General features: G+C 43.7%; 1 long non-coding RNA gene across 1 annotated transcript; it reads left to right on the forward strand.

The window, feature by feature from the left end:
• Positions 1-17613: 17613 nt before the first annotated feature.
• Positions 17614-19299, forward strand: LOC138528551 (uncharacterized). Its single transcript, XR_011284168.1, has 4 exons — positions 17614-17697; positions 18203-18305; positions 18399-18481; positions 18836-19299. It is a non-coding gene; the product is annotated as an uncharacterized lncRNA (long non-coding RNA).
• Positions 19300-27021: the final 7722 nt, after the last annotated feature.

Consider the following 27021-nt stretch of genomic DNA (forward strand, 5'->3'; position numbering starts at 1 on the left):
ATTTAAGGGTTTTCTTGAGCCAAACCTCAACACAACATTGAAATTGTTTTTAAACATCACAGTTTGGAATAGGTGGAGGTTAGTAACATATTAAGTGGAAAAAAAGGTTTGCATTACTACTTTGAACATATAGTAGTATTGGTTGCTAATCATTGTCATATTGCAAGTGGGGCTATCCAACTAGTATTTATTATGTATGTATTTGTTTATTGTGGTTTTAATATGCATCACATGCAAGTGTAGTCTCTTCAGACTGCTACATTGTACACAGAAATAAGTTGCATTATGACACAAATATGGGTAAAGAGGAAAGATTTTGCATGATTCGTATAACAATGAAACAGAACAAACTCATGTATAATGTGAAGGCAAGAACACTACAGTGACACATGTACAGTAGCGCTGTGACAAATTGGATTCTGCTCCGCAGGAGTACAAGGATGAGTAGGGGTAAAATGCCCAACTCAGCCCTCCCACTTCTACAAACCAAAATCCAACGCAATCATAAAGGTAAAACAGGGACAGTTAAGAGCTATATCTCCTTCGCTTTTTCTGGTAATGTGGGTGGAGGCGAGGCTGTGCTTTTAAGAGCAGTGCGAAGGTGAACCAGTAGTCACCCACACAACACAGTATCACAGCCCAAAATAAAGGGCAGGCCCAATCAATATTTTATAAATATATATATACTTTAAACAAATTGACCATCTACACATAGAACAAACAGAAAATACTGTACAAAAACCCACCCAAAAGGAAGAACAGAGAAGATGCAATAGCCTGGAAGAGATGGCACTCTGAGCATAGTTCTGGGGGTGCTAGGTAACTAACTAGCCACTGTGAGAAACCTGAAGGTGTCTCACCCGCAGTTAAGGAGAATTCTCCCGAAATATGCGAATTCCCTTCACCTTAGAGACCCCCAGCAACTTTGCTGGATTTTGAGGACTTTTCTTGGAAAGAGTGTGAGCCTCTTTTCCCACTCTTTCACGCGTTTTGATGTGTGTTTTACATTTGTGTTCTCTGATTATGGAGTTTTAGATAACTCCATAGGCATCATCTTTTCATATGTGTTACACAGCACCCTCAGTGCAGTGCAGTGACACAGGGATGTCTTTTAGACTTCCCAAAGGTTTAGAAACCTTCTCTGGGATGAACTACTGTTTCCCAGAGAATGTAAAGTGAAATTGACTTTACTAGTCTTTTCTAAATTCATAGACCCAGCACACACCATCTTATAATGGAGTGCTGGAGGGGTTACACAGTATCCCTCTGTGTCTAAACACTCATGTAGCAGTCAAATGCTACCCTTTCCTATTGAAAAGGCTGGTGGCAGTGGTTTTACAACAAACTACTATGGTTTTTCCTGACTGCGAACAACGGAAGCTAAAAATCACGGGAGCCATATTTTTCAAGATGGCGCCTTAAGCCCCTTTGTTGAAATGAGTCCCGGTCTTCTTTTTTCGCCATTTCTTTTTGGAAAGGTCCATCTAGTGTTTGTCTCTGTGCGCCAAACCAGGTTTGGTCCCTTTGTTCATGTGCCTTTGGCGGGCTTTAAGACTGAAGTCCGCCCTTGGCGTCTGAGTGTCTGGGGTGAGCAGGAAGTGAGGGAGGTGCCCGAAACTCCCTGTGCTTAGTCTCCTAGGAGAGCCAAATGCACTCTGGCGTGATTGGCTAGCTGACTGTCCGGCAAGGACATCCACCCTGCTGGGTGAGTGACAGCAAAGCTGGAATGAAAGGGAGAAAACTGTTTAAAAGGGAAGTCTCCAGGACTGGAAGGCAGAGTCGACCACTGGAACGAAAGAACCGAAGATGAGCTGGAAGAGCACGGCTGCTGCAACCACTGGACCGTTGGTTTGCCCAGTGAAGCCCTGCTGTAGGTCCGAATTGCCAAACTCCATTCCACAGAGAAGCTCCTTAAAGGACGGCTTCTTCCTTTGAGTTGGTGGGACCAATCAGCTCATTAGACACCTGGATACCATTCTCAAGGCTGGTTAGGATTAACCAGGGAGAGGGACACCAGTTTGTGTTCTTGAATCTACAGATACTGGAACTGAAGTGACTCCATTTTGTTTGCTTTCTTCAATGATCCCGTGCAGTGCAGGAGTCCCCGACGTCCTCCCTCTTGTCCCCACGACTAAGGCTTAGGAACAGCGAGATCTGCAGGAACTGCCAGGAACCACGACTTCAGCAACATTTGTTTTCTTCATACAAAGGTACTGTGCCAACCCGATTGGGAGAATGCCACTCCCGTGGTGAAAGTTTGTGAAACTTTCCCAACTTGCAAGCCTAATCAGCTTGTGACCCCACAAATTATCCTTTTTCGCCTAAACTACTTCTGAGAACTTTTGCAAAGACTTTACTGTTTGATACCAGAACTGCTCTTTCCTATCCAGCACGCTAGCCCATTGACTTTGGCCTGGCCTATTGACTTGAATTGAACTATTCTGGTGAACTGAAACTATTTTCACTGCCTAAAAAGTATATATAATCTATTCTACTTACTTTTGTCCTTTTTGCTCACTGCTAAGTAACTGAACTGCCATTTGGCTCTTTTTTTGAGGGAGCTCAAACTGTCTCAAAAACTGTTCTGTATTGAAGTGTATTTGTCTATAATCTTAACTTGCCTTCTTCTAGTGAAATGTTTTATAAATGATTGTGTAAATAAATGAATCAGGGCCTCATTGTGACCCTGGCGCTCCCATAATGAATGGTGCCGGTACGGGACCAGCACCGTTCATCACGGGATGCCCTATTATGAGGTCCCCTTGCGGGACCCGCTCAGAACGTCTGGTCAGACCATACGTCCTTAAAGGGTCCCGCAAGGGGACCAGGGAGCTAATAACGGGCCCGTTATTAGCTCCCTCCCCATTCCCATTGGCTGCCTCCATACTCGTAATGAGGCCCTCAGTGTTTTCCCAAGAAACCTTGAGTATAAGTGTCTACTTGAACCACTGTGATTGAAAGTCCTTTGTGTAACTACTTGTACTGCTCACATTCACTCTTGAGATAAGCCTGGCTGCTCATCTCATAACCAACAAACTGTGTGGTACAGACTTATACCGAAGGTTGGTCTTGTTTACACCTGTAGTCCTAATTGTGTGTTGTGGTGCCAGAGGGTACTGCATGCAATTCTGCCTAACATCCGCTAGTCCCCGGGGATCTGTCATCCAGGTGGCCAGGACACGGCCATCGCTATTGGATCCAGTTCCTGGGGGTGGACCAGTGGTGAGGATCACCTCGATGGGGGGTCTTCGGGAGTGGGACACTGAAGGGTGAGAGGCGATAGCCCTTCCTTATAATACATTTACCCCATCCTACCAGATAGGATACCTAGAAACTCAACCCCTCTCCCCTTTTCTGACACAAACACTTTCCGTCTGACAGTTCATCGTGAGCGACAACGGGCTAACAACAGAGCCGTATACCTGACATGTCCCAACACAAGGGTCAGGCAGAGTCAGGCACTTACTGATAGTTACACACACCTGACTTCATCACACTTCCCCACACGGATAAAAGGCGGAGCATGAAAGCCCACTCTAAGCAAGGAAAAATGCACGAGGAAGCAGCAAGACCGCGATGGCAGTTTAAACCGAGGAGAAAGGCAGTGAGATCAGAGAGCATGACAAGGAGGGAATTACCCTTGCCCTTTTCAACACAGAACCGCGACTTTCAAGAAGCCTCAAGGAAATGAAACATAAGACCGGGATTGCAGCTGACGAACGCTGTAGCATGTGTCAAAGGTACACATGGCCCTCCCACATTGATAGCCAAGACGGGGAGAAGTGATTGCCATTGTGGTACTGTCCTTGACTCCGGCAGCAAAGTAACGCCAACGAGTTAAGCACAGCCGGTGAACTGGAGAAACTGATAGCAGACCGGACTGTGTTATGCTCAAGGTTGCAAGCAGCAACATTGTGTGAAGAAAGAGAACTTTTATACAATTGAACTTTGTGAAACCAATATAGGCATCAGATACAAAGTGGTCCGGTGCCACGTGGGTGCTCAGTCGAAGGTCTCTGTTTGGTGCCCCCATCCTGGACGGGGAAGAAGTATTGAACTATGTAATCAAAGCGGTCCTGCAGCAGGTTACGTTAAATCCTGTGCACATTCAAAAGTCTTTGATGGTTTAGAAAATGAAATTGGTCTGAGCACAGCTGAGTGGGACTAATTGTAGAAAAGGGGTCTGAGCCTGGAAGACGGGGCTCCTGGGTGAACAATAAGACACCCGAGAAGATGGTTGTGGCAAATGTGAACCCGACTGAGGGATGCCTAAAAATTGAAGTTGGTCTGAACTTGACTGGGGGAGGCTAATGGTGAAAGAAGGATCTGAGCCTGGCTGAGGGGTATCCAGGGTGAAAAGTAAATCGCCTGACGTGAATATTGAGAAAGGAATTTTTCTTTGTTGTTTGTGGTACATCAGGTCCTCTGAAGCAAGAGACTTTGCACAAAAGAGACTTGGGCACAGAAGGCCCTGATGTTGGTGAAAGAAACTGTGACCTTGTGCTAAAGAAGTCCAGTAGTGTGTTGTGTTTGAGTGACCCGCCTTGTCCCGTGCTAAAAACAGAGGGAAGGGAGGCCCATGGCCTAAACATCCTGACTTATCATTTTGTGAACACTTCTTTCTTTTTGTGAACATTGTCCCACAATATTTTGTAGCACGGCGGTAAGGATAGGCAATATGTTTTTTAGTATAGGCCCTTTTTATTTGACTATACTCCACTAGGACTGTATTATTATTATTTGATGGTCGTAGCTTGCTCGCATCTTAGATTTAGGTTTACATAGGCGTTTTTCAAACCCCTGATAAAGTTCAATAAACACCCTTGAACTGTGATCACTTGTGTCTGTCTTACTTTGATACCATGCCTTCCTTACACCACATAAAGGATATTGGTGCTGAAAACAGGAGTGATTGTAACCTAACCAGTCTCTAGGACTAAGGGGGCAGTTAAGAGTCAACAGTACCTGGATTCAGTTCTTTGTGGGCTGACACTGTCGCGCGCCTGCCCTCTTGGCGCTTGTGTCATGCCTGGAGGTTTCGCCGCCATTGACAATTCCCATCACGTTTCTGGTGTTTGCGCTGCTACGTTCTAGTCTTTGAGGACCGGGCGCCTGCTTCCCTTTTTAGCCCTGCCTCTCTTTCCCAGCTTCGCATTGCCACCCTGATTGTGCTTTTGCTTTGGGCCTGACGCTTGTAAGGTTTCCTCTTGCAGCTGCTCGCTGCCGTACTATCCTGTTTTCTTTTCTCCCTTTTGTTCCGCTCATGTTTTCCTTCTCAGTTTGTTGTAGTCCGATCTCTCCTGCTTCCGCCTTTTCTCCACGGCAACCGCCTTGAGTCTCCGCAGTGATTCTCTCTCTCCTCCGGCTGTGAGATCTCTCTTCACTGCCTTTCTGCTTTACTACCAGTTTCTTTCTGTTTGTCCGGATTAACTTGTGATTCGCTGCTTTCTTTCAGCAGTCCTTTCTTACCTTGCTTGTCTTCTGTTCTTTTCTTATTTTCTGCTGTCTTTACTGGGTTTCTAGCCCGCTGCGGTCTTTCGCGGTCCTTCATTCTGACTTGTCCACTTAAGCGGTTACTTGTTTCAGTGCCTTCCCTACCTGACAAGTATCCTGTTGGTGTCTACTCACCTGTCGACACTGCTTGGAGGGCAACTTTGCTGTTGGACTGTCTACGTGCCTTTCAAAGTTTTGACTGGAACAACGGAACTTGGTTTCACCAAATCCATCAAGACTGCTTACCTATAACCATATTGCAGGACCCAATGCCAAGAGGTTTTTTCAGCCTTTGGCTTTTTCCTCTTACCCAGGCGTTCTCGGGCGGGGGTCTTTTGTCTGTTGTTTTCAGTAGAGCGACAAAGTGGTTCCATCCGAGGAAGGCCGTACCTCTTTCAAAAGAAAAAGGCAATATGAAAAAGGAAGGACAAGAAGCACTCATCATCTACTGAAGACTCAGGTTAGTAGAAGGAGGAGGGGGATCTGACTGTGTCAGGAGATTCCACAGAGGACATTTCTGACAGACACAGTCAGACCCAGTGTCGAACATAGAGGCGAGCAGATCAGGCACAGTTTGGGCACGTAGGATCGTGGAGCCCCCAGCAGCCTGCAGGCATTGAGTAGGGGAGAAAAGCGTGCTTTGTGCGGTCTAAGGGTAGCTCTCAAGTATGCAGGTTGCAGTGGTCCCAGAAATGCTTCACAGACGAGTCGGCTTTAGCCACTGGGAGGGGTCTATGAGTGACGCTCCAGCAGCTCCAGTTGGTGGGCAATCGTTGTCGAAGTGGTGCTCCTTTTTTTTTGTATTTTATTTTATTTAAACTTTTAGCAATGACAAAATGATGTACATTCTCATTCTCCTCTGAACCTTCCATCCGACTTGACTCCAAGGTACGGTTTGTGTTATTGTCTGAATATTTTGCCATCGGTTCCAAGGCATTCCTTTAAAAATGTTATTGTTGCAATTACTAGGGAGGGCTTTTCCTCCTCAACAGCTCTGTCTACCACCCCTCATCAGAGAGATTCTGCCTATTTTCCAAGAAGCGTATAAAGAGTCTTGCCCTGATTTCGGGCAAATCGTGAGGATATGTTTGACGTTTTCTAGGGATCCCTCTCTACCACAGAATCTACAGGACATGTCTCAAGGAACCTCTTTATGTCTCACTGACAGAATCTCCTTTGTGTTGTACATATTGAATCTCATCCTCATGAACTGCTTCCTGTATTGGGGTCAAGGAATTTTCTTATGTACCTTGGCGTGTTTCCTAGGGCTCTAATTTCCCCAGCTAAATTCTGGGACAGTTTATATTGGTTTGCCTCTTCGCATGTTAGAATCCAATCATTATTCGGGTTTCTGTGTAGATCTTCCAATGTAGGGTTTGCCCGACCTAGCAGATCTTTATAGGATAGTACCAATTTTGCACCGCTTTTTCTGGTCCTCTCTCCAACTAAGATTTTAATATTGTCAAGATAGGGTCTTTGTCCTCCTTCATACATTTGCCATGGAGAGATAGGGTCTTCCAGTTCACATTTGCTTTTAGGGAAGCCAAACCGAGTTCCCTTCTAATTAACTGTATTGGGGTTGATTTTGGGAGGGTTAGTACTTTCTTCTAGACCATCCCTTCCAAGTACTGCCCCCATTTCTTCAGTAGGTGTGTCACTGCATCTACGCTGTATGATAGTATAGCTGCCACCTCCCCTTTGTAGAACTCTATCAGAAGGATTAGCGAGTTCCGACATTATCTTCCTTGTAGCACCAGCGCTTGGTTCACCAACCTCTTAGTTTTAGATATTAAGGCCAGGATATTATCTGTTTCCATTAGGCTTTTACTGATCATAGTCCCCAAATATTTGAATTCAGTTACTTTTTCTAGTGGACAAGCTCCCAATTTCCAGTGAAATGCCTTTGTTCGCTTATGCCTTTCAGGCACATAATTCTAGTTTTGTTGGCATTAATTTCGAGGCAATTTTCGATCGCATATTCCTCCAGTCTGCTCAGTTGTCTCTGCAGCCCTATCTCTGTTTGATCCATGAGCACTAAATCATCTGCATAAAGCAGGTGACTCATGTGGTGGGAAACCTTTGTAGCATTCCATGGATGTTCCCAAATCAGAGATGTAGAGATTGAACAGGGAGTGTGCAAGCACACAGTCTTGCTTCACTCCTCTAGCTGTATCGATCTTGTCAAGATCTGAGGTCCACGTGGATTAGTATACCTCTGTCCCCAAGTACCAGTCAGAGAAGAGCAAACAACATGCTGACCGGTTATTGGGGCCACTGGTGGCAGGAACAGAGAACACCGGGTCCCGGGTGGCTGCAAGGAAAACACAACGTTAGACAGGCAAAGTATAGAGACTCTACAACTAAGTATTATCAGACAAGTATAAAGACACCTACCCTTGGGAATGACCGATGACAGCCTTGTACCTAACTGTTCCCCCTGAAGGTGTTGTGGGTTAGGATAGAGGAGATGGAAGGATACCTCAATCGTGTCAGGGTCCACCGTGGCTTTAAATAGCACAATGTGATACTAGGAACAACAAAAGTACTTGATTCCAGATTCAAGTGTCCATTAATACAAGGGCCAAAGGAGAAATAAGAAGGCAATCCAGGAGAGCATGATCCAAAGGTCTGAGCAGTTCAAGTAGGCAGTCCAAACATATAATACAAAATCCAAAGGGCAAAAACAAGAGCAGTCCAAGCCAGAAACGTAGTCCAGAATCCAAAGGTTGAAGCAAACAGAGCACGGAACACAGAAGTCACTAAACGCCATTAGAACAGCTGAGAAGCACTGGTTGAGAGGGCCGGGCTTCTTTTATTCTGTGACTTCCTGGTCACGTGACCGCCTTCCATGACAGGCTTGTGTAACTTCCTGGTCACGTGACCGCCTTCCTGGTCACGTGACCGCCTTCCGCGATATGCCGTGTCCCATGGGCGGCCACGAAAAAGGGCGAAACTCCTGTGTGATCGCAGGCGCCATGGCAACCCCCAACACGAACGGGGCCAATAGCGCCAGGGGTGCCACAGCGCACGGTACCCACCCTGCAGCTGGGTAGGTGCAAAGATGGAGGGGGCCCGCACCGCCGTCGGACCTGAGTCCCACCATGCAGGCACGCAGCTGGGCTAGGTGAGTGCGTAGGTTGCATGACAGATCTCTTCTGTCCCTCCATTTTAGGCACACTCTCATACTGGTGCCTGTGTGTAAGGCCTCGACTTGGAGCACAAGATCTTCAGGGAAATTCCATGTTCTCATCTTCTTCCATAGTTCTTCTCTGTTTATTGTGTCGAAGGCTTTTGCCAAATCAACAAAAACTATGAACATTTTGGACTTTTTTCTTCTCACTTGTTCTTTTACAATTGAGAGCTATAGGATGGGAGACAAGGTACCTAACCCCTTTAGGAAGCCACATTGTTGGAACATGTCATGCCGCATTGTGTTGATTGCCCACTTATTCACTCTCCTTAGTAGGCGGGCAGCAAATATCTTCCCCATAACGTCCAGTAGGGTGATGGGTCGATAGTTATTAGGGTCGTCCCTGCTTCCACTTTTAAAGATCGGGATCACATTCGCCGTTTTCCATGAAATAGGCACTCTCTGATTTTTTTGCAAGTTTCCTATAATTTGATATATTACCTCTGCCCATTCTTCTGGATGTTCCTTTAGCATATGGTTGGATATATCGTCCGGTCCTGGAACGCGCAAAGGCTGGCTCATTTTATCAGATAGGCAACTTCCTCCTAGTTATATGTCAGGTGCCACACTGGTTCGGTATGATTTGGTGAAGGGTCTTCTAGGGTAGGCTTATCATAAAGTTACTTGAAGTGTTTTGTCCATATCTCTTCTTCGGGTCGTTTCCCTGCAGATTGATGTAGCTCCAGACCTCCGTAGAGTTTTTATTTGAGATAGCTCTCATCATCATTTCAGCACCATCAGGCTTTTGTACCATTTCAACCAGTTCTTGTATTGGTTCTTTAGTTTTTTGGTGTCTACTTTGTGGTCTCGGCTGTCTCCACATCCTACTCGCTTCAGTGCCCCTCTCAATTCACTTCTTTTCGACACCAATTGTTTGTCAAAAGTATGGGTGTGGTTTTTTGTTGTTGATATTTCCATGTCCAGTTGATTTATATAGTATGAACGGAGTAAGGATTGTGGTATACTCAAATGCCTCTGAGTGGCCTTTCAGTTCTTGCTCTGAGTTTCTTGTATTGGACGTTCGTGAATTCCAAGTTCTTTTTCATAATTTCAGGTTCTTTTTCGTAATTTCATATTTTAACTTGCAGGCTTTGTTGGCACGCTCTACCAGAGTTGTTATCTTTTTTAATTCCCTTTGCCCTTTCTCTCGTCAAATAGCTTTCAGTATGTTATAGTTGCTTGCTTTTGAATGTATAACTTGAAATGATGTTACATCCTCAATTAGATTTCGTTTGACAAGATGTTTGTTCCCCTCCCTTCCAAGTTGGTTATTCTGTTTGTTGTCTTTGAAGTAGCTGTTTAGGCCATGGAGATCTCTACTTTCCATTAACTCCATCCACATCCGGACTCTTCGTTTCTGAGTGTCTTGGCCCCTGGTATCTCTTTCGTCTAAGTCTTTTTGATTTGGTACGCATTGGCCATTAAAGCCTCCACAAACTATGAGCAAGATTTCTTCCTGGCTATATGCATCATCGATTGTCATAGCAACTTTTTCCGAAAAAATCTGAAAAGGGCAGGGAAACTCTAGCCTCTGGACCAGAGTATTACAATTGCATAGAACAACAGAAAAAGATTGTCCAGAGAAACAAATCAATTTGAAAAAATGTGTATCAAAATTTATTGAAAATGATACCAACAATTTAAACAATGGTGAGTCAATCACAAATAATTAAACACTGATCACTTTAATACAGCAAAACAGCAGCAACCGTATGCCTAAAGTTGGCTAAAACATTGTCACACATACTTGCCATTCATAGTGCACTCATTCAAACCCAACTCAACATACCGTGACATACATCCAAAAGCTTAAAAGAAAAAAGAATCATGCTAAAAAACCTGTGGGGAGAAGGAATTCATAACTGGTCCCCATCAAACAGACATCATTTTTATATTCATAATCAATAGAATTAATTAATAAATTATCTATTGTCAGGGTGGATCAGAAGGAAAAGTGCAAAAGATCACATCCCTGTAGGGTATATCTCTCGACCGGTTTCGACGTGTAGTGGTAGTAAACACAACGTCTTCCTCAGGAGGTGGATGTTACCATTCTGTAAAACACAAAAACATGGCTATAGACTACTGCGTAGAACATATGAGTCATAGCTGACTGTCTGCCGAATACAATTAAACAGAGAGGGCAACTACAAAAGAGCAGCCCAATTTTCTTTGTGAAACAACTCAGGGATCATATATGCCGTATAACAATAAAGCAAAATAGGAATCCCAATCTAACAGCTATATATGACAGAGCGAAAGGGTTAGTGACTCCCAAAAGAAGACCGTGCAGAATGGTGGGGAACCTTCAGGATGATGGTTAATCAGCGACAAGTATATAAATGCACAATGCAAATTATATATAAACATATGATTGTTAGTCCAAAGAAGACCAATACTGGACAAACCTGATGAATGCCAAATTGCTATGGTGGCCGTAACAAAGTGGTATGGTCAGTCACGCTGGGGGAAGCCAGGACCAAATCCTAACCTAAAGTAAGACCGACATGCAAAAAATAAAATAAAGCAAGACAAAAAGTGCTATATCAAGTGCTTAAAACTGGAGCAAAAAATGGTGGCTCACCTGAAAAGGCACCCTATTGAATTAGGGGAAGCCAAGTTGCAGATGTTGGAAGTTGGGAAAGCAGCTCAGCTTAACCCGAAACACCAGTGTCATCTGTAGATCACTACAACAAACCAGTTGAGAAGCCCATTATAATAATGAAATAGCATAAAATGGCAAAAAAATGCCGAGACAGAATGCAGGCGCTGCTTTGGTAAAATTACAAACAGAGCTGTGCTGTAAGGGTCCTCAGCGGACATGCCCATCCCTCAAGTAGGCCAAGAGTATTATGCCAGTACAGAACAACATGTGCAGCATTAACGTGGATGTTCAAAAAATGAATTAGCAGAAAATGGCAAAAAATGCCAAAGCAGAATGCAGACACTGCTTTGGAATGTCAAGCTGTGAGAGTCCACAGCAGACTTGCCTATCCCTCAAGGGGGCCAAGAGTGTTGTTATACACTTTTAAAATTACATGCACTGCATTCACGTGAATGCTCGAATGACTGCCCTGTTAAAGAATGTGCATGGCAGCACTGAACTGTCATCCAAAATGCAGCCCTTCTTAAAAGTGCTCAGAATTCCCACAATTAAGGTGTACAAAGCGGAAGAACTAGCCGCTCGCTTACCTCCATCAAACAATTATTCATCTCTGTCAAGTGGATAATAGAGGTCAAAAAGGTTGACTCTGCGAGCCGAAATAGATTTCCTCACTCAAAACGCCACGCATGCGTGTAGGCTGTCTGCACAAAAGAGGCTGGCTGACGGGAACCGCAAGTCAAGCTCTATTTAAGCTAACTGCGCATGCCTATGTTGATAAGAATCAAGAATCCAGAACCCAGGTGCGTAAACTTGCTCGTATACTGCCGCCCGAAATGTAATTAACACAAGCAATGAAAACTTCCTCAGCTGGAAAGAGAATGTTACCTAGAATTAAATACTGATGCCTGAAGGCCGCCTAAGAAAATTGAAAGCTGCTAGTTGACGCCCAGAAGGATTCTGGGAGTGGTAGTGCAGCTAAGTGAGTTATCAAGAAAATTGAAATAAAAAAATAATAAATTAACTGACAATTCGAACTTTAAATTACGAAGATGTCAACTAAGCGCCAATTAGATGCTGTAAATAATAATGACACAAAATAAGTCAAACCTCGTAGAATAGGTAAATACTATTATTGCCTAGAAAAAATAGTTGTTGCCTAGAAGAAATAGGCAGGAAAATTAAAAAACTGCTGACCAGACGCCAAATGAACACTTGGAGATGACATCCAACTAAAGTGCGATATACGATCTACCAGTATCTAAATAGCTCAAAACTGAGCTAAAGATGTAAACGTCACCAAGTCCCTAGAAAATGCACCCAAGCTGCCACAGGATGGTCCGGAATGGGCTGGTATGTTGTGGACAGTATCCGTAAATGTGAGAAGAATGACAAGAAGAAATGAATAGCATCCGTGCATGGGGCGATCCTAGAGTCAGGGAAAGCTCACAAAAACAGCGGCCAATTAACAGCAACTAGTAAACACAGGAGATAAGAATGGGGCAATTCATAGCCCACTCGTGATGGCATAGGCCCGTTGGGACTCGTGGTAAGAAACTCATTAACGGATATTGAAGTCCCATGACTCTAGCGTGTTGAGGCCTTTGTGGAGTGTTTTTAAATTAAAAATCCACATTTGCTCCTTATAGGACAATTTGTTGGCCAATTGTACTGTGTTATTGGCAAAAACCTTTTCTAAGCAGAACCAGGTTAAAGAGTCCGGATTGTGACCCATTACTACATAGTGAATCACTAGTGGAGCCGATAAGTTGCGAGTTCTGATTTTTGATTGGTGCTCATTAATACGTAGGTTAACTTCCCTAGAAGTTTTTCCTACATACAAAAGCTGACACGGGCACTGAATGGCGTAAATAACATTCTTGCTTCTGCAGGTGGTAAACGTACGTAGTGCCCAACACCTGCCGTTGTAGGTAAAGTCTGTGGTTTTTTTTTAAAATGTACAGGCTGCGCACGACGTGCACGGGTAGTGGCCTGTCACTTGGTTGAGGTTGACATCCCTAACCTGGTTAGTACGAACCGGCAGTCTTGTGGCCCGAGTGAGCTTCTGTCCTAAATTTTTGCTTTTTTTAAAAGCAAAAAGAGGTTTCTCTAAATTGAGATTCGTGGAATTAAGGATCCTCCAGTTTTTCAGAACAATAGCTTTAATGATCTCACTGTATTGACAAAAAGTGGACACGCAAACTAACTGTTCTTTCCCGACAGTTTTGTTTTTTGGTCTAAGGAGGGCGTCCCTGTTGGTATAGCGCGCTCTTTTTCTTGAGTGTTTTATGAGTTTGCGTGGGTAACCCCGATCTAACAGTCTAGCCTGTAAGACGTCCGCATGAGTATTGAATTGTGTAAGATTGGAACAATTACAGCGCAGCCGTAGAAACATCCCATAAGGGAGTTTGCATAAAAGACTTTTGGGATGTTGACTTTTGAACTGTAACGTCATATTCCTTTCTGTGGGTTTTCTGTAGAGCTCAGTCTGCAGGAACCCATCCTCATTATAAATGGATAAATCGAGGAAAGCAATGCGAGAGGTGGAGTATTCCAAAGTGAATTTGATGTTAATATCAACCTGATTGAGCCATCGAACGAAAAGTTCCAATGTGGCAATGTCACCCTCCCACAGTACTAAGATGTCATCAATATACCGGCGGTATACCTTGATGTTGGTAATATAAGGATTGCCGTCATTCAGGACAAAATTCTCTTCAAACAAGGCCATAAAAATAATAGCCAAATTCGGGGCAAACGCACAGCCCATGGCCGTCCCTTTAGTTTGCAGAAAGAACTCATCTTTGAACTTAAAGAAACTGTTGGAGAGGACTAATTCCACGCATGTAGTCAAAAAGTTAGTAGGGACCTCGTGTACAGGAGGTCGGCGATCCAACATAATTTTCAAACACTGAATAGCCTTTTCTTGGGGGATGTTTGTGTAGAGAGCCTCTATATCTAAGGCCACCAAGATCTGTTTAGAAGGGTCAAATGGGAGGCCTTCAACCAAGTTGATAACATCCCTAGAATTGACAAACTCAAATTCTTTTTTCGACAAAATGCTCTCCTCAAGTGCTTTTTCAGAAAGGCAAAGGATCTTCTTTTTGATCGAGGCAGTTGGGTCGATAATGATTTTACGGTAATGACCGGGAATACTAAGAAGTCGAATAACTTCTTGATCGTACAGCCCAGAATCCCAAACCACTATGCCGCCGCCTTTATCGGCACTCTTGATCACAATGGAAGGGTCTTGCGAAAGGGAATCAATAGCCTGAAAATTCAGCTAATTGAAGATTGGGCCTCATGGTATTCCTAGGAAGCTCAAGACATTTAGCTAGTTCTTTAAGAACATTTTTTTCAAAAACAAGAACTTCAGCTGGAAGATCCGCTATATTGGGAGTAAAAGAGGAACGTCTGGCTAACCCTGACTTATTGGGCTGTGAGGTGTCTTCTTTGCCAGAAAAAAAGGCTCTAAGCCTAATCTTACGGAGGAATTGTTGAACCTCATTGGTAATGTGCATAGCACTCGGGGTTTGTGAGGGAACAAAAGAAAGACCTCGTTTCAGAATCGCCAGTTCGGGTTCTGTAATGGAGCGAGATGACAGATTGAAAATGGGTAGTGCCTCATTTACCACCGGTACGAGCGGTTGCGTGTCTGGAAGTCGCGGTGTCCCTGCCCTTGGGGGGGGGACATTTGAGGCCTGCAGGTACTGTGGCCTGTGTGGGCCTCTTCCCTGTTGAAAATTCCTGCGGCCTCTGTGGCCGCCCCTTCCTCGAAAAGGACGATTCCCCAAGTTAGAATTAGGATTAATGGGATCTTCATTACTTGAGGAACTGGAAGATGTATCGGAGAAAGTGACCCCTCGTCTTCTATTTGGCCACATATTCTGGGTACCAGATTGTTTCCAGAACGTTTGGAAGTTGAAGTCCTCAGCCAAATAAGGATAAACAATCTCTTTTTTGAACATTGAGATGTCTTTTTTAAGTTTGTTGGTCTTTTTTTCAATAGTGATGTTTTTAAATTCTTGAAATGATTTCTCAGATATAGAGGCTCTCTACACAAACATCCCCCAAGAAAAGGCTATTCAGTGTTTGCAAATTATGTTGGATCGCCGACCTCCTGTACACGAGGTCCCTACTAACTTTTTGACTACATGCGTGGAATTAGTCCTCTCCAACAGTTTCTTTAAGTTCAAAGATGAGTTCTTTCTGCAAACTAAAGGGACGGCCATGGGCTGTGCGTTTGCCCCGAATTTGGCTATTATTTTTATGGCCTTGTTTGAAGAGAATTTTGTCCTGAATGACGGCAATCCTTATATTACCAACATCAAGGTATACCACCGGTATATTGATGACATCTTAGTACTGTGGGAGGGTGACATTGCCACATTGGAACTTTTCGTTCGATGGCTCAATCAGGTTGATATTAACATCAAATTCACTTTGGAATACTCCACCTCTCGCATTGCTTTCCTCGATTTATCCATTTATAATGAGGATGGGTTCCTGCAGACTGAGCTCTACAGAAAACCCACAGAAAGGAATATGACGTTACAGTTCAAAAGTCAACATCCCAAAAGTCTTTTACGCAATCTCCCTTATGGGATGTTTCTACGGCTGCGCCGTAATTGTTCCAATCTTACACAATTCAATACTCATGCGGACGTCTTACAGGCTAGACTGTTAGATCGGGGTTACCCACGCAAACTCATAAAACACTCAAGAAAAAGAGCGCGCTATACCAACAGGGACGCCCTCCTTAGACCAAAAAACAAAACTGTCGGGAAAGAACAGTTAGTTTGCGTGTCCACTTTTTGTCAATACAGTGAGATCATTAAAGCTATTGTTCTGAAAAACTGGAGGATCCTTAATTCCACGAATCTCAATTTAGAGAAACCTCTTTTTGCTTTTAAAAAAAGCAAAAATTTAGGACAGAAGCTCACTCGGGCCACAAGACTCCCGGTTCGTACTAACCAGGTTAGGGATGTCAACCTCAACCAAGTGACAGGCCACTACCCGTGCACGTCGTGCGCAGCCTGTACATTTTTAAAAAAAAACACAGACTTTACCTACAACGGCAGGTGTTGGGCATTACGTACTTTTACCACCTGCAGAAGCAAGAATGTTATTTACGCCATTCAGTGCCCGTGTCAGCTTTTGTATGTAGGAAAAACTTCTAGGGAAGTTAACCTACGTATTAATGAGCACCGATCAAAAATCAGAACTCGCAACTTATCGGCTCCACTAGTGATTCACTATGTAGAAATGGGTCACAATCCGGACTCTTTAACCTGGTTCTGCGCAGAAAAAATGTTTTTGCCAATAACACAGTACAATTGGCCAACAAATTGTCCTATAAGGAGCAAATGTGGATTTTTAATTTAAAAACACTCCACAAAGGCCTCAACACGCTAGAGTCATGGGACTTCAATATCCGTTAATGAGTTTCTTACCACGAGTCCCAACGGGCCTATGCCATCACGAGTGGGCTATGAATTGCCCCATTCTTATCTCCTGTGTTTACTAGTTGCTGTTAATTGGCCGCTGTTTTTGTGAGCTTTCCCTGACTCTAGGATCGCCCTATGCACGGATGCTATTCATTTCTTCTTGTCATTCTTCTCACATTTACGGATACTGTCCACAACATACCAGCCCATTCCGGACCATCCTGTGGCAGCTTGGGTGCATTTTCTAGAGACTTGGTGACGTTCACATCTTTAGCTCAGTTTTGAGCTATTTAGATACTGGTAGATCGTATACCGCACTTTAGTTGGATGTCATCTCCAAGTGTTCATTTGGCGTCTGGTCAGCAGTTTTTTAATTTTCCTGCCTATTTCTTCTAGGCAACAACTATTTTTTCTAGGCAATAATAGTATTTACCTATTCTACGAGGTTTGACTTATTTTGTGTCATTATTATTTACAGCATCTAATTGGCGCTTAGTTGACATCTTCGTAATTTAAAGTTCGAATTGTCAGTTAATTTATTATTTTTTTATTTCAATTTTCTTGATAACTCACTTAACTGCACTACCACTCCCAGAATCCCTCTGGGCGTCAACTAGCAGCTTTCAATTTTCGTAGGCGGCCTTCAGGCATCAGTATTTAATTCTAGGTAACATTCTCTTTCCAGCTGAGGAAGTTTTCATTGCTTGTGTTAATTACATTTCGGGCGGCAGTATACGAGCAAGTTTACGCACCTGGGTTCTGGATTCTTGATTCTTATCAACATAGGCATGCGCAGTTAGCTTAAATAGAGCTTGACTTGCGGTTCCCGTCAGCCAGCCTCTTTTGTGCAGACAGCCTACACGCATGCGTGGCGTTTTGAGTGAGGAAATCTATTTCGGCTCGCAGAGTCAACCTTTTTGACCTCTATTATCCACTTGACAGAGATGAATAATTGTTTGATGGAGGTAAGCGAGCGGCTAGTTCTTCCGCTTTGTACACCTTAATTGTGGGAATTCTGAGCACTTTTAAGAAGGGCTGCATTTTGGATGACAGTTCAGTGCTGCCATGCACATTCTTTAACAGGGCAGTCATTCGAGCATTCACGTGAATGCAGTGCATGTAATTTTAAAAGTGTATAACAACACTCTTGGCCCCCTTGAGGGATAGGCAAGTCTGCTGTGGACTCTCACAGCTTGACATTCCAAAGCAGTGTCTGCATTCTGCTTTGGCATTTTTTGCCATTTTCTGCTAATTCATTTTTTGAACATCCACGTTAATGCTGCACATGTTGTTCTGTACTGGCATAATACTCTTGGCCTCCTTGAGGGATGGGCATGTCCGCTGAGGACCCTTACAGCACAGCTCTGTTTGTAATTTTACCAAAGCAGCGCCTGCATTCTGTCTCGGCATTTTTTTGCCATTTTATGCTATTTCATTATTATAATGGGCTTCTCAACTGGTTTGTTGTAGTGATCTACAGATGACACTGGTGTTTCGGGTTAAGCTGAGCTGCTTTCCCAACTTCCAACATCTGCAACTTGGCTTCCCCTAATTCAATAGGGTGCCTTTTCAGGTGAGCCATCATTTTTTGCTCCAGTTTTAAGCACTTGATATAGCACTTTTTGTCTTGCTTTATTTCATTTTTTGCATGTCGGTCTTACTTTAGGTTAGGATTTGGTCCTGGCTTCCCCCAGCGTGACTGACCATATCACTTCGTTACGGCCACCATAGCAATTTGGCATTCATCAGGTTTGTCCAGTATTGGTCTTCTTTGGACTAACAATCATATGTTTATAGATAATTTGCATTGTGCATTTATATACTTGTCGCTGATTAACCATGGTCCGGAAGGTTCCCCACCATTCTGCACGGTCTTCTTTTGGGAGTCACTAACCCTTTCGCTCTGTCATATATAGCTGTTAGATTGGGATTCCTATTTTGCTTTATTGTTATACGGCATATATGATCCCTGAGTTGTTTCACAAAGAAAATTGGGCTGCTCTTTTGTAGTTGCCCTCTCTGTTTAATTGTATTCGGCAGACAGTCAGCTATGACTCATATGTTCTACGCAGTAGTCTATAGCCATGTTTTTGTGTTTTACAGAATGGTAACATCCACCTCCTGAGGAAGACGTTGTGTTTACTACCACTACACGTCGAAACCGGTCGAGAGATATACCCTACAGGGATGTGATCTTTTGCACTTTTCCTTCTGATCCACCCTGACAATAGATAATTTATTAATTAATTCTATTGATTATGAATATAAAAATTATGTCTGTTTGATGGGGACCAGTTGTGAATTCCTTCTCCCCACAGGTTTTTTAGCATGATTCTTTTTTCTTTTAAGCTTTTGGATGTATGTCACGGTATGTTGAGTTGGGTTTGAATGAGTGCACTATGAATGGCAAGTATGTGTGACAATGTTTTAGCCGACTTTAGGCATACGGTTGCTGCTGTTTTGCTGTATTAAAGTGATCAGTGTTTAATTATTTGTGATTGACTCACCATTGTTTAAATTGTTGGTATCATTTTCAATAAATTTTGATACACATTTTTTCAAATTGATTTGTTTCTCTATAGCAACTTTTTCCATCATATCATAAATCTTTGTAGCTGTAGGGTTCCAGTATATATTTATTATAGCTAGATGATTTCTTGATCCCTTCACTTCCTTTGGCCCTAAACCTCTCCGTCTGAGTAGGGTCATTTATACGTAAGGGACATTGTTTTTGGATTCGGTTACTTCAAAGTTCATCCCGTTTTTGCTAGAGTCAACAGACCAGCAAATGGCCGGCCTTTTTCCCCTCTTACGGGCAGATTTAGGAAGATGCTACATCCGTCCACAGCAGGCTTCAAGGAGAACCAAGTTTCCTGAAAGCATAGAAAATCATAGCGGATTCGAGTCGGAAGCGGCCTCGTTTGGTACTCTCGTTGTGCGTCTGTGCGCAGTACTTTGGAGGTGCGGCTTGACTCGGTGACAGAGGGAGAGGGTCCTTTCCTCTAGTCCACGAGAGACGAGAGCCCGTGAGTGTGTTTGTGGGCCGACGGGGACCAGCGCTTGCAGACAAGCAAGAGCGGGGCCAAGCCGAGAGAGTAGGCTACTGAGCGAGGAGGAGAGTTGACAGCAGGGTGATTTGCAGAAGCGAGCGGAGCAGCGGGTTTCTTCGGCCGCCACCTGCTGAGCTATAGTTATTGCCAGCAGCTGGGCAGCTGGTTCACTGGTGCGGAGGTTTTTTTTGCTCCCACCCGCCCCCCCTGCTTCCTCCCTCATCTCCCCGTTCTCCCCACCCCACCTCCCCCCTTTTTTCTTTCTTTCCTCTTCCTTCTCCCCCCCCCCCTTGCCCAGGGGGGAATTAGAAAAACAAGTGTTCCTCCGGGGTCCTCCGTGGTCACTTGGAAGGATGGGGAAGGGCGCTCCCCGCCTCTTATAGCGCACTATTTGTAACACATGTATGGCAAGCCTGTCCATTTCTTAACTTCTTTCATTAAGTTGGAACAGTTGTGCATTGAAAAAAAAAGGTTCAGTGATCTATTGTATGGCAAGCCCGCCCATATACAACCTCCTTCACTAGTTTGTGTATTGCTACGAGTGGGAGACTGTGGGGGATTATTATCCTCCTTGATCCAGCTCTTATAGAAGCATACACCGCTGAGAGGGGGTTTTCCTACAAGAACTTATATTTTTTTGTCAATAGATCCCGACGTGCAGCGTCCACCCTGCTTCTAACAAAGTTATATTTCTTCCTACGAGACGGATCATCTGACTTCTGTGTGAGCACAATTAACGGATATTAAATCCTTGTATTTGTGTGTTTAGGCATAGTATTTCTGTTTGTGCTGAGTTCTTTCTCACCATCTCACACTCACAGTGATCATGCCTCCTAAAGCACGAAGTGTAAGAATGAATCATAACCTGAGAAAGGGAAATTCAAATAAAGTGAATATGAATACAAATGAAAGGACAGAGGGGGAAACCTTGAAATCACCTCCCAATATGAGAGGTACTATTCCAGCATTATTCAACAAAACTGCAGTAGCACCTCTGAATAAGCATAGTGAAGAGATTACTCCCTCTGTGCATAATGGGAGTCAGTCTTTGAACTCGACTAATTATGATGATATTGATAATAATTCATTATTAGACCTCTGCTTATCCATATAGAGATTGATGACGCTGGCTCCAAGGAACACTACTGCTGATGATAACACAATGGGGTTAACCCAGAAAGCAGTAGCTATTATGATTGAGGCGCAGGTACTCCCGCCAGCAAATAGTTCCTCTGTTGTTCCAAGCACTGGTCATTTATCTGAGTCCCCTAATCTCCAGATTGACATTGAGGATACGGAAAACCAGTCAGAAGATCTCACAAATGACTTATCGCGATCTAATGCCACTGCAATGGCCGATCTACAGGCATCAATATCTTATTTACAGTTCGCCTTAAAAATTCTTCTCAAACTGTGTGGGAGAATTCATGTGAACACGATATTGCAGCTTAATTTACCTGATCCAGACATGGTGTATGATACTGAGACTGAGAAGGAACAGGTGATACCTGAGGCCCCTCTGGATATTGAGGTACCTGTAATACCCATGGAAGAACAAAGAACTTATCTCACTAAGAAACAACGCAGAATGGCGAAGAGAGCAGCAATGAAAGACATACCAGTGGTGGTGGCATCTTCTTTAACCAATCCACAGCAAAAATCTAGAAAGGCGAAGAAGAGAGCCCTTAAGGCTAGAAAACGGCAGAAAAGGGGCACTGGGACACTAACGAGTTGGATTCTATCTGAAAAAGTCAATGAAATATCCATTGTTAGTAATAACAGCCAAGTTACTGCCTCTTCTGGGAATTCTTCCACTAAAGATAACCAATTCTCTACCCCTCATAAGAATACCTCATGATGTAGTCAAGAAAGCTTTGACTCTGACATGGAAAGTATGGAGGAGTCAAGAGTGGAAAATAAAGTGGAGAATAAGATCTGTTTAGTGAAGAACCTTAAACAGAATACAAGAGGCAAGTGGCTCCCTCGAGGGCCTATGCTTGGCAAACTGCATTTAATACCACAACTAAGAGTAATTCTCTCTGGGGATTTTTCTTTTGTTGAACCCTTACATTCCTCTAACCCTAATATGACCGCTTTGCACTGTAAGGTCTTGGCTTCTGCGCAGCTGATACGGAAACACGGGAACAGCCTAGCCCAGGTGGGGCTGGGGGTGGATGTTAACCCTGAGGACAATGATCCATTGATAAACACGAAGCCCAAGCCCTCTAAGGATAATAAAATTGGAAAGCCTATATTAACCATTGGGAATAATGTACAAATGAGTGATATCCAGAATACCCTTAAGTGGTTAGCTGATGCCTTACCCTTGGTGATGAATAAACCTTGAATTCTTACACTGTTGATCTGGAACACTAGGGGTTTCAAACATTTTATGGTAATGAATGGCTCACTTCCACTTATTGTAGAACATTCTTTTTTTATGTTGCAGGAAACCTGGCTACTCACTCCCTTTGTAATAGATGGATATACGCTATATCATACTCTAGCAAAAAAGGAACGATTTGGAAGACCTTATAGAGGACTAGTGATTGGGGTGGAAAAATCGATTGTATCCAGAGAAATATCCACTGAGTATGAGGATAATATTAATGCTGTGGAGGTGGTCATTTCCATGAAAGATAAATGGGTGAAATTGTTGTTGGTCAATCTATACAATCCCCATGATGCAACTGGCAGAGAACGAATTCAATACTCTTTGCATGAATTGCTGTGTGTATCGAGGAGTGAATCGGAAAGTAACCATGTTATACTTGCTGGTGATGTGAATTGTCAAATCAAAGGAGGAGAGGGAACTACGAATAATGAACTGTTGCATCCGCTCTCTCACATGCAACATAATTATGATGAGGAGGGGGAGACGTGGCTGTATTTTCTGAAAAGATGGGATCTTGAAGTCATTAATGGGCGCACTCTTAGTGACCGTCCGGGGAAATACACCTGGAGGGCGGGTGGGGTGTGCCGAACGCTTGACTATGTTTGCACTAGTGCTGATGTGGCATCTTTAGTAAAAGATATGAAAGTTCTGATTAACGATTGGAGTGAGAATGAGGTTCTGAGTTTACATCTGGAAAGCATGTTGAGCCCTCCCCCGGTGACACTGACTGGCAACACTCTAGTTAATCAAGCAGCCTCACAATTAGTGTGGTCTGAAAAGAATATTTTAAGAGCTTGCCAAGACAGTGAAGAATGGGAGATACGGCATCAGAATCTATTGAATTCCATGACCCTTGACGATATGGAGGGGTGGATCTATGCCTTTACGGGCAAGTATGCCACCAAAAAATTATTATGTACTATCAGGGATGTGGGTTCTATTCCGATCTATGATCGAGTAGTCAGAGATGCCAAACGTGAACTTAGAAGTGGAATACGTAAAATAAAGATTACCACTAGTTCCATGATCGTGGCTTATAGTAAAATCAGAGAATTGAAGAATCAATATAGGTCATGGTCCAAACAATGGAAAAGAACATAAAAACTGTAATGCTGGCAAAAGACTGTGCAAGTCATTTGTTCAAGAAATACCTGCAATATCTGGGCTTTGCTCGGTTAGGTGAGGGGGAGTAGGTTAACTTCCCAAATTAATCCCATAAATGCTGAAGAATGGGTGAGATTCCTTGAAAAGCGCAATGGGAATATGGTGGAGACAACTGAATGGCCATTCATTGATAAGCAGATACCCCCTCCTTTTACAGTAAGCGTGGTTGAACTTCTCGACAAAATCTCGAATCTTAAGGCTTCACGTGCACCGGGACCTAACGGTCTTGCTAATATAGTCTTGAAAAACAAACCCAATTTTTTGGGCAAACTTATTAAAAATCTTAATTGAAAAGGTTCTCATAGAAGGCAGAATTTCTGAAACTTGGCAGACTGCAATATTAGTTCCTGTATTCAAGAAGGGGAACAGATCTGAGCCGGGTAACTATAGACTATTGTCTATGTTGGACTGCTCGGGGAAAATGTTCTCCTCTTTGTTATTACAGAAACTTCAATCTTGGGCTGAAGGAATAGGGGTTCTAGACCGCTTTCAAAGCGGTTTTAGAGCCGGATACTCTACTTCTCATAATCTTTTTATTATGAATAGTTAAGGGACACAGCCTTACAACCAAATTATCCCCCATTGTACGCCTTATGTGTTGATTTTAAGGCAGCCTTCGATGTTGTTAATAGGGAGAAGCTGTGGAGTAAACCGAGAGGAATGGCTTGCCCTGAGGGGTTGCTCTATTACTTACAGCTTCTTCACTGCAATACCTCAGTCCCGTTAAGACTAGATGGCAGTGGAACAACCACTAGACCCATAAAACAACTTCGGGGGGTGAAACAGGGATTTGTTACTGCACCTACCCTATACAATTTGTTTGTATTGGACATCCCTGAGTTTATCAGAGTTGCTCATAACTGTCCCCCGAAAGTGGGTACCAATCACTGTCTGGTAATGGCATACGCGGATGACCTGGTCATTTTTGACCATACATTCAGTGGCCTTTTACAATCCACAGAGCGGCTCTGGGAATGTGCAGAACTGAATGAATTAGCAATTAATCAGAACAAGACGGAACTAATTCTTTATTCCTAGGGGAAAATCCTCCGCCCACGTATGCTTGTCGGAGGCTACGAAATCCATTATACCCTCTCATATAGGTACTTGGGAGTAGAATTTGATTCTAAAAGTAATTATGATTCCTGTTCCCAAAATCGTAAAACAAAAGCTGCCCAACTAACTGCCATGATCTGCCAGTTCACACGTAACCAGAGTAGGTACTCTATTTGGGATGCACGCCAATTATATATTCAATGCCTGGTTCCCATGGCAATATATGGACTAGAGGCCCTGGTTAGTATGAACTTAGATTGGCTCCAGGTAATAGAGGGCAAGTTTTGGCGTAAGCTACTGGGAGTACCGCAAGGGATACCAATGGCAGTGCTGAGACTTGAACTTGGGTTGTTCTCACTGAAATCCATGGTTCTTAAAAAAAGAGCGGAATTCTTCATAAAAATACATGTGAATTCTACTAATCCGTTACTGACATCACTGAGAGAAGATATCAGTGGGAATAAACAGGTTAAGTTTACGGATGAAATGACTACACTGTTCAGGACCATAGGCTGGAAGCCACAGTGGGGCAAAGATTTCGAATATTTGAAATTCCAACTGGGGGAGCGATTGTAGTTATGGGACTGGCAAAACAACTTCAAACACTTGGAAAGTCTGAGAAGCTATGGATTCACCACACATATCCTATATAGGTATAATAAGTCTCAAGGATATTTAAATTTGTGTCCAACAAATAATCTCAGATGTTTTTTACTACTATTACGTATTAATCATCTTCCGGTATTAATGGTGAGTGGCTGTGAACAAGCAATTCCTAAAGCTGAACGTTTCTGCCGGATTTGCAAAAGGAGAACTTTGTTTGAAACGGCTAGACATGTTCTTATGTTATGCCCAAAATTGGGCTCATTATATATCAAACATTATGGCAGTTACGTCCACGACCTGAATGACATTAAGGAAGACAAATTCTGGTATATGTGTTTAAACACCTTGAATGCCAGTCTCCATTTAGCACTATATAGAGTATGGTGTAATGTTGATAAACTACTGAGTGACGACTAACTATTAATGCTACGAGGTCTGAATTGTTGCTCAGAATAGAAACTATCTACTCCATGGGGGCGGAGCCCTGTTATACTCTATCTGGAAAAAGCAGTGAAAGATACCTGCAAGAGTTGGATATATGTATTACATCCTTATGATTTGAATAACTGAACAATTGATGGATATGTACTTATTTATTTGCTTGTCTGTTTGCCTAAGTAGTTTCTGTCTCCTCTGGTACCTTCCTTTCATTGGGCCTCATTACGACCCTGGCGGAAATCGAAAAACGATGGCGGAAATGCAATACCGCCATCGAATAGCGCTCGGTGCGATTATGACCCGTCACCGCAAAGTACGATGCCATTAGCGACACCGTAGTGAACGCCAACGCTAACTGCACCAAGTACGCGCGCGCGCGCCATGCCAAACCGTAATTACCACCATGGCGCAACGGTACGCGAATTCTGACCCTAGCGGACATGCACCTAACGCCATCAAGCACGGCGGAAAGTACCATTCCGCCATGGTGAGAAGTACGGCATCGCGAACCAACCGTAAACGGCCCCACTGAGTGCCTGTACACCGCTCCCTGGCCACATTGTATAACTCCCCGTAGGTGCAATGAAGTCACACAATGCAACCAGTGAAATGTACTAGTCATCCATGCCTGCCAACGAACAAATGAATCTCAAGAGGGGCCAATGGGAGCTGCAGGGCACAGATGGCACGAATACAGAAGCCATACAAATGGACATGACCTCAGTCTCCCACCAAGAAACGCACGCAAACACAGGCACCTGTGACCAGCAATATTCCGATAATCACATCATTCCACCAATCCAACTGGCTGACCGGCATCTGTTACACAAAAGCTAATCCCCCGCCCCTGAGCATGACATCATCAAAACAGTCATATTGGCAGCCCTTATCCCTGACCTCACTGGGCTTCGTAGTCAAACGCGCCCAGCACCGTACCACGCAACTATACTCCGAAGCTGGAACCCAATGCAGATCTCCTCACAATACATCGCTCCCCAAATAGGAATATGCCACATCACTTGCAAAGAAGAACGCTACACGGTTCATATCAGAATAGAAATTTAATGCACAACAAATTCACCAAGCCCATACAGCCATTAGGCCATGAACTCCAAAACACATTTCACCATTGTGGGCTGCATCCGCAACAAATGACCAGCTACTTCTTGTGTGACGCCCTGTTCCTTCATGGTACACAGGGGCTACATTCTCGTACGAAAAGGCAACATGGAAGCGGCTAGAACCGCAGGGCCGTCCCAATAGGGAGGCACTAGTCCAGCTGAAAGGCCGAAATGTTGCTCCTAGCCACTAGTACTGCGTAAGGGCATGTGGCCCATTGGCGATCGTCCCATAAGATCGTAATGCTGCTCCACTGATTAACACGAAGCAGCAGGTGTCGGGAGTAAAATCCATCTGCAGGAGTGGCATACAGATGGCAGTGGCAAAAGGGGAGGAGATACCTTTCAACCAAATGAAATGAAAAAGAATAGTATGGCCATCAGAACTACATTTGAATTACTCACTTCAATGATCACACCAAATCCACAGCCATATGCATGCTAGCCCACTCCAAAGGATCA

The sequence above is a fragment of the Ambystoma mexicanum genome, chromosome 7q (assembly GCF_040938575.1).
Source record: "Ambystoma mexicanum isolate Mex_15411 chromosome 7q, UKY_AmexF1_1, whole genome shotgun sequence".
Lineage (NCBI taxonomy): Eukaryota > Metazoa > Chordata > Amphibia > Caudata > Ambystomatidae > Ambystoma > Ambystoma mexicanum.